This window comes from Mesocricetus auratus, unplaced genomic scaffold (genome assembly GCF_017639785.1).
Source record: "Mesocricetus auratus isolate SY011 unplaced genomic scaffold, BCM_Maur_2.0 Super-Scaffold_100003, whole genome shotgun sequence".
NCBI classification, from domain to species: Eukaryota; Metazoa; Chordata; class Mammalia; order Rodentia; family Cricetidae; genus Mesocricetus; species Mesocricetus auratus.
The window spans coordinates 79912217-79921111 of record NW_024429188.1 but is presented as its reverse complement, the minus strand read 5'-3'; the positions used below and the strand labels follow the sequence as shown (position 1 = coordinate 79921111).

The 8895-nt window shown below is 38.4% G+C and overlaps 1 pseudogene; it reads left to right on the top strand.

Annotated features, from left to right (window-relative positions):
* Window positions 1-2197: 2197 nt before the first annotated feature.
* LOC101826476 lies at window positions 2198-3083 on the top strand (annotated as a pseudogene).
* Window positions 3084-8895: the final 5812 nt, after the last annotated feature.

Sequence of the window (8895 nt, the reverse complement as noted above, 5' to 3'; positions counted from 1 at the left end):
TTTTGTGAGCAAGAAGAATGTTACCTGAAGTAGTCTTTTGATCTTAGGCCAAAACTCTGAGTCAAATTAAATGTGTTTTGTACAATGTTACAACATTTAAATGCTTATTTTTAGTTAATTGAAAGATGTGTTTGGATCAATTTCATTTTATAACATGGTATGTGACACTTTGAAATTTTCTTTAATTTAATTAAAAATTTGTACTTATGTATATGCTTGCCTATCATGGCACACATGTGGAAATCAGAGGACAGCTGTGGATATATGAGTCTCTTCCTCCTCCTTTACCAGTTCTTCCTCCATTATATGAGTTTTGGGGATTAAACTTTGGTCATCAGGTTTGACAGCAAGCACCTTTGCCCACTGAGCCATCTTGCCAGCTTGATATTGATTGTAGTTACTACCAGAAAACAGGCTAATACAGACACAAAATATTTACACCTCTGTGCAAAACATATCAAAAGGAAAACATTCTGAAGTTAAGAGAGTATATATAGTTAATAAAACTTTTACCTCAGTCTAGACATAAGCAACAGCCTGTGTACCTAGCCAATCCAGAGCTTTGGGGGTAAAGCACTTGAACTCTCAGGGTGAAAGAGAGTTTGTCTGTAGGTCCTGTCTATAGGGTTTTTTTTATTTCTCAATTATCCAGACACATCTTCAAGGCACAAAAGCTTCTCTAGCAGAAGTCAGTGGCACAACCCAAACTTTAAACCTAACAAGCACAAACTTCTCTGGATTCACCACTAAACTAGTAATCTTCATCCTATCTCTCTAGAAATATTTATGTGTCAATAGGGAAGGACCCAGGTATCCCATGTCACTTTGCTACTATGTTCCATATTGCTGTGAATCTGAACAAAAAGAAAGCAATTATAGCAAGCACTTAATATAGTACTTAGTATTCCCTGATGCAGTTTTAAAGGTGTGTGTGCATGTGTGTGTGTGTGTGTGTGTGTGTGTGTGTGTGTGTGTGTATGTGTCTTCATTGCCTCTCTGTCTTAAGGTCCCACCTAGTGAAGAAAATATGACTGTTCATTTTTATTTATTCTGTCTTCATTGCCTTACTGAATGCATATTTAAAATCAGGAATATTTATATGTGAGTTCTGGGTTCACTATTTTACTTATTTACATAACTTAAACAACTCACTAAAGATTTCCAAACCTCAATTTCACCAGGAGTGAAATAAAAATGCAATAGTTATTCGTAGAGTTGTTAGAAAGTCTTTGATATATCTAAAGCATGCAACACAGATCATGGTATATCATAAGCTCTTACCATGTTAACTCTTGCTGTAACAATGTGCAAGATGCCATAGTAGATTCATATTCTGCTGATCTACTTTGCTGTGTTTCCTATTTGGTTGTGAGCAGAGGCATGAAGATAAATGCTTAATAATTGGCTTCCCTCAGAAAGGCAAAGGGGCTCTCATTGTAGTATTTATTGCTTATTGACTTATGTGGAATAAATGCTGTGATGATGGCAGAATTCTAGTTGTCAACACAATGTTACTGAAGCAGAGTTGGGAAGGAATACTACTGTAAGTACTTGAAGCCAGAGCCCTGTTTTTAATCACTGACTTTCAGCACTAAAGGGACACATTTCAAGTTAAGTGGTACGATTGGTCACTCAAGGCTGATTGTATTTATTCAAATACTAAATCTATTCCTTAGTACAGTGCTTGGAAATGAATATGGATGAAGCCAGGTGCAATGGTGTACCTTTGCAATCCCAGCACTTGGAAGATGGAGGAAGGAGGAATTCAAAGTCATCTGCAGCTGCATAGGAAGTTCAAGGCAATCATGAGCTATATGAGACCCTGCCTCAAAACAAACAAACAAAAAATACCCAAAAAATAAGAAAACAAATAGAATTCTCACTAGACTGTTTTAGACACTGGGGGAAACTTGCTCACTGTTGTACCTCACATTTAGTGGTCCAGGACATGAATTGGAGCTTCAGAGACCAGGTATGCCACTCAATGGTCAGTTATGTAAATTATTGGGCTGCTCTAATCTACAGTGTCCCAAGTACAATCTCCTATAAAAGTACTCATCTCAGGCGACTTCCTGTTGCCTTCAAGATGTAGGACTCTAAGCTACTACTCCAGCACCACATCTGCCTGCTAGCCGCCATGCTGTCTGACATGCTCCCCGCCATGATGATAATGGACTGAACTTCTGAAACTGGCAAACTCAGAAAATGAACCTCTTTCAGTCAATAATAAATGCCTTGGATAACTTATTGGCCAAAGACCCTACTGCAGTAATATTTGGTGAAGATGTTGCCTTTGGTGGAGTCTTCTGATGCACTGTTGGTTTACGAGACAAATATGGAAAAGATAGAATGTTCAACACCTCACAGTGTGAACAAGGAATTGTTGGATTTGGGATTTGAATCGCAGTCACTGGCGCTACGGCCATGGCGGAAATCCAGTTTGCCGACTACATTTTCCCCGCCTTTGATCAGATTGTCAACAAAGCTGCCAAGTACTGCTATGTATCTGGCGACCTTTTCAACTGTGGGAGCCTCACCATCTGGGCCCCATGGGACTGTGTAGGCCACGGGGCCCTCTACCATTCTCAGAGTCCTGAAGACTTTTTTGCCCACTGCCCAGGAATCAAGGTGGTTATACCCAGAAGCCCTTTCCAGGCCAAGGGACTTCTATTGTCATGCACAGAAGATAAAAATCCATGTATATTTTTGAACCTAAAATACTTTACAGGGCAGCAGTGGAACAGGTCCCAGTAGAACCCTACATGATCCCCATCTCAGGCTGAAGTCATCCAGGAGGGCAGTGATGTGACTCTGATTGCCTGGAGCACTTCGGTTCATGTCATCAGAAAGGTGGCTTCCATGGCACAAGAAAAGCTTGGAGTGTCAGCCACGAGGCTCCCTTGACAGGCGGCTTTGCCTCTGAGATCAGTTCCACTGTCTAGGAAGAATGTTTCTTGAACTTAGAGGCTCCAATATCTAGAGTATATGGATATGACACCCCATTTCCTCACATTTTTGAGCCGTTTTATATCACAGAATAATGGAAGTACTATGATGCCCGATGAAAGACGATCAACTATTGACCACAGAGAAAACCTGGAAGATAATGACGAGAAATGGAAATATTTTTCTGAATTTTTTATATTTCCGTAGACTTCTTTCTTCTTTCATATAATCTTATGAAATGAACTATCATGGATATTGGCTGATGAGCTGTGAATTACTTATTGTGTTAATATAAGTGGATTGGGAGTTGAGTAACAGTTTAAAGTACACTGTGGGTGGTGGCCTTATGTTTGTTTCATAACTATAAATATTGGATGATGTTGTATTCAATAAAGCAAAATCGCATTGCCTTAAAAAAAGTACTCATCTGCTATAATTGAAGCAAGGGTTAAATGAGGTAAGGAATGGCAAAATGCCTAGGATATTTACTGTTTCAGAGTAAATTACTGATTAACAAATACCTCCAACTCAACCTTTACTGTTGGGAATTTATCTTTGCTTTCCGTATTAATTTTAACTCGTTTTACTTTTTTTAAAAGTCAATAACAAATATCCAGGTTGGGCATTGGAGAGGAACAGCAAGTGGGAAGACCTATGACTTAGAGTTTCTATTGCTGTGAAGAGACACCAAGACCATGTCATCTCTTATAAAAGAAAACATACATTGGGGTTGGTTTACAGTTTCAGAAGTCTAGTCTATTATCTTCATGGCAGTAATCATGGAGGCATGAAGGCAAAATGGTGCTGGAAAAGGAGCTGAGAGTTCTACATCTGGATCCTCAGGAAGCAGGAAGAGACAGTGACACTCTGGCCAGGTTTGAGCATCTGAGACCTCAAAGCCCATCCTTTAGTGACACACTTCCTCCAACAAAGCCACACCTACTCCAGCAAGGTTACACCTCCTAATAGTACTACTCCTTGTGAGCCTATGGGGGCCATTTTCTTTCAAACCACCATCCTTGATGGGATTTGTTCTGGGTGCCTAAATCCCATGAGGGTTTTACAAATTGGGCAACATCCAGCGTTATGTGACCACCCAGATTCAGGGGGATACCTGTGGGTACAAATGACTCCTATCACATAATTCTCCCAACAGCTACCAAGTTTTTTTTGGGGGGGGGAAGAATGGGTCTTAAAATGATCAACAACTTAAATTTTAAAAGCCTGAATCTTACATTAAAAGTTTAAAAGTGAACATAGATTGAATACTTGTGTGGATATACAAAGAAACTCAGGGATACAGAAGAAAAGAGAGAAATGGAGAAGGAAAATGTAAAGCAAACAAAATACTTCTTCCCTAACTCTCAGTTTTGCTAAGTACTGTCATGTTGACAGAAATAGAGTTTTCTTTTTTCTTTCCTTTCTTTTATTTCATTTTTTGTAAGAAAAAAATTTCCAAAGAGCGAAAGAAAAAAAACTTCAACTTTCCAGAGTTAGTAGACTGTGATTTTGAATTAAGAGAAGACATGTGACTCATATCCAACTTGGGAAACATCTGGGAGTCAGCTTGCCACCCTTTCTTTGCCAGAGCAACTGTGTGTCAAGCAGGGAGATCCTGCCCTGGAGGAACAGGAATGCCTCAGCTAAAGCAAGTGGTGTTTGCATCTCTGATTAAGTGAAGAAAGACAAAGACCTGTTTGAGAAAGTGATATGGAGTTCCAACTAACCTCTCCTGTCTGTTTCTGTCATGAATATAATGTTATTCACTGTAAAAAAATGGCATATTGTGAAATGTTGGCAAACCTTGCAAATAATTAACAGCAGCTAACATCTCTCTAGTGCCTTGTGCATGCTGGGCATTGTATATATTGTTTTACAACCAACCCAGGAGATCTTCTCTGCTTTAGAGAAAGAAAATGAAGCTTTATGGAGGTTAATGAATCTTATTCCAAATCGCACAGCTGAAAGAACTGATCAGACACTGGATTCTAGACATAGCACTACTCTGTTTTGGCTCCTTACCACATAAACACCAGGAGCTCTTTTCTACATACATTCAGGAGCCTGGTACTTCCCTTCCTATTTTGTGTTCTCCTGGAAACAGGAAAAAACCCTTAACATTCTTCAGCTTCTTTCCAGATTATTTTAAATGGCCAAAAATAAATCTGGGAAAGTCCCAGTAGCCACACGTTTGGCAAAGGGATAGTCAGGGCCACCACAGATAGATATGCATTTGTTGAATTCCACAAATGTACCCAGCCAAGTTGGAACAAGGGGTAACGTTAATTTGAAAAAACAAACAAACAAACAAAACCCTTGCTTCACTTGCCACGCTAGTGAAAGAGGCTCCTTTTCTGAGTTCCCTAACTAGGCAAGTGGATTATGGGTTACCTGGGAAACAGAAACAGCCTGTTCTCAAGCTAAAACACACTGTCAAACAGGGACAGGGTATGGAAAGTCTGCCTTGGAAAACAGCATGCTAGTAACCTCACCTTCTTCTGAATAGCATCTTTATGATCTTCTTAGCTCTATACTCTAATGTTCAAGCCATGAACAATATGATCATTTTTCTCCAGATCAGAGTCTACGCTAGCATACATGGCATAAGTAGGTGAATTTGGTGATCATTCATATATACATCACCATGTTGAAAGCAATAATATGCACACTCCCAACTTGCTGTGTCACTATCAGAGGTAAGATATGAAATCAATAAAAGTATCAATAGATGAACAGATAAATAAAATGAGAGATGCCTATATAGTAGAATATTGTTCAGTCTTTTTTTTTTGGTTTTACGAGACAGGGTTTCTCTGTATTGTTTTGGAGGCTGTTGGTCCATCCCGGCCACAAACTCACAGAGATCTGCCTGCCTCTGCCTCCCGAGTGCAGGAATTAAATGCGTGTGCCACCACTGCCCGGCTTATTATTCAGTCTTTAATGAGAACATTGAGACATTGTGAATAAAACTGGAGGACTTTGTGCTAAGTAAGCCAGACAAAGAAAGATAATTACTGCATGATCTAAGTTATATATGCAATCTTACCATATTTGAACTCATAGAAGTATGAGTTAAAATATGGATTATAGGAGGATAGAGGGGATATGAGTGAAGGTATTGGGGCTTACTAGCAAAAAGTGTCAATATTTCATTTAGACAAAAGAAGCGGTTATTTTTAAAATCTCTTTCACATACAGTAACTTAAGCCAATAATAATTACTAAGCAAATTTCAAATGCCTAGCCAGAAAATAAGGCATTAGCTAAGCGCATCTACATTAACTCACAAGTCAACAAGCAAGGTGATGGATATGTTAATTACCTTGACTCAAGATTCAATTATTACACAGTCTATATACACATCAAAATGTCACATTCTATCTTGTAAATGTATCTGAATCTCAATTTAAAGTAACATTAAGTATGGCAGGAAGAGACAGCCCTGCTAGGAGAACAAAGTAGAAGCATGACATGCTCCATCACTGATGCAGCTTTGATTCCAAACAGAAGGGATTTCAGTACCCATTTTTGGATCCCTCTTGCCAATAGGGTGTATCTGTGGAGGAAACAACTAGTTTGATGTTCCATGTGAAGTCCAATTCCATCTAACTCCCCCAATCAACAGAAGTCTCTTCCCTTGATAAGCTCTGAGAACACCTAATGTATCTGAGGTTTTGAAACATAAGTATGGACATAATCTTCCAGTTAATAATAAAACTACTGAGAACAACGCTGGTCATGTTGCCTATTTTAGTCTTTACAGCACCTGATTCAAACATGAATGCCTAGGAGCTAATCAATAGCAACCTGTATGAACTGGATTTACACGAGGGGATTGGAAAAATGGGAGCTATTTTTGCCCAGGAATGATACTGCATTCATAGTCAGAAACATCTTACTTATACCTTAATCCCTCCCCAACTCTCTTCAGTCCCTCCATATTACTTAAATGCCTACACATCATAATTAAAATAACTTTAATTTATGGGTACATTCTCTCTGGGAATCACAGATTGATATTTGACCCTTCTCTATCAAACTGTCTTTTGTTGTTCACTTTGGAGCCCAGGGATGAGTGATTGGCATTCTGCTAATATTCAAAAACACCTCAGCCTGCTAGGGTCTGTGTAACGCAACTACTTTTGCATATGCTCACTGAAGCAAAAACATAGTCTTCTGTCTATAACACAGAAGAATACCACAGGAAAATGATTACTCCTGAGACTGGAGAAGTTCATATCTTGAAACACCATTCTCAGGCACCAAGGAAATCTATATTAATCAGTTGAAATGGAAGGCCATTTTATTTCTGAGCTAGACTGTAGTCAATAGCTGGAAGGATTTCTAACAATAAATTCTGATAAGCACTGAATTAGGTACTGTAGGGCTTGAGGACGATGGGATAGGTAGTCCTAGTCCTATGGGCTGAAAAAGAAACACGTGGCATCTTGGGTAGTTTAACAAATTGCTGAGAAGAGGAAAAGAAAGCTCTAAATCAAATTCACTTATAATTTAGGTTGAAACTCTTTCTCATATTGGATTAAAGCACTGTAGCATATTGTACATAACACACATATATTATCTTAGCTATTTTTCAGGACAGGCTTTCTCTGTATAGCACTGACTGTCCTGGAACTCCCTTTGTAAACCAGGCTTCCCTTGAACACAGAGATCATCTGCCTCTACCTCCCAAGTGCTGGAATTAAAGGTGTGTACCACTACCGCTACTCAGTTTTATCAAATTCATTTTAAGTGTCTGATTAAGTACTATTAAACCCATTGACATTGCAAACCAATCTCTAGAAAACTCTTTGTCCTATAAACTCTTAACCCATTAAAGAGCTAGTTACCCACTCTCTTCATCTTCCAGCCCCTGGACACATAATCCTACTTTCTACTGTCTTTCTCTATAAATTTTATACTATGCAGAACATATCACATATAAAAAGAGTTAATATATTTCTTGGGAATCTTTATATACATCATAAACACTGATTCTTAGTTTTTAGATATAATGTCCAAATTTGAGTCAGAAAAAACCTTCTCTTTGACCTACTTATTGCTCCTAACAGATGCTGCCCTTAAAAATTTCTTTTTCTGTACTGCTAATAATTCTTAATGTGTTAATCAATAGTCTCTATTCTCTTTTTCTACATCCATATGGTAAGACTATGGAATTCTTATACTCTAGACTTGATCATTTTTCTATGTTGTATACCAAGTTAACTTCTAGCTTGGCATCTATATTTGGAGACCTCCTGGGTACTGTAGACTCATCATGCCTAGAGTAGACCTCAAAGTCCCTGTTACCTAGTTCTGCTCCATTGTTGCTTATGTTAGTGGATGTCTTACTATCCATACTACTTTTCAGGTAAGAAAGGTGGGATCATGCTTAACTATTACACCTATACTATCCATAGCATTTATTCAGTCATCAAGGGATGTTAATTCTATCTTCTAAGCATCTTGTTTATAGACCAGCTCAAAGAACGATGGCACAAGGGGAAGTATAATCCACCCTGCATTTGAGTTGGTAGAGAAGACTCACAGTAAAGAGGTCTTAACTAACCAGTGAAAAAATGTGTAGGAATATGCCAGAAAACTCAGTGACTGCTTCATTATAGACAGGAGGCAGAGCAGTCCTTGTAAATGGACACAGAAGAAAATAGAGATTGGGACAATAAAATTTCATTTGTATTGAAACGTAGTGGAAGCATTGAGAAATGTAAATAGAAAAGTGAGAACCACATTTTTCTTTCTCCTTTTCTTACAGTTCTCTTTGTGGTGAGATGTCTTGAGTTTTCACATGGATAATTTTTTTTAGTATGTTTGATTTTGGGTGAAATGAGAACAGTTCACATTGTCTTGTTTTCTGACTTGACATTTCTCACCTGAAATAAGACAAAGAAGAGACAAGGTAATGAGAAATTTGGGCAGCAAAGCATAAGAT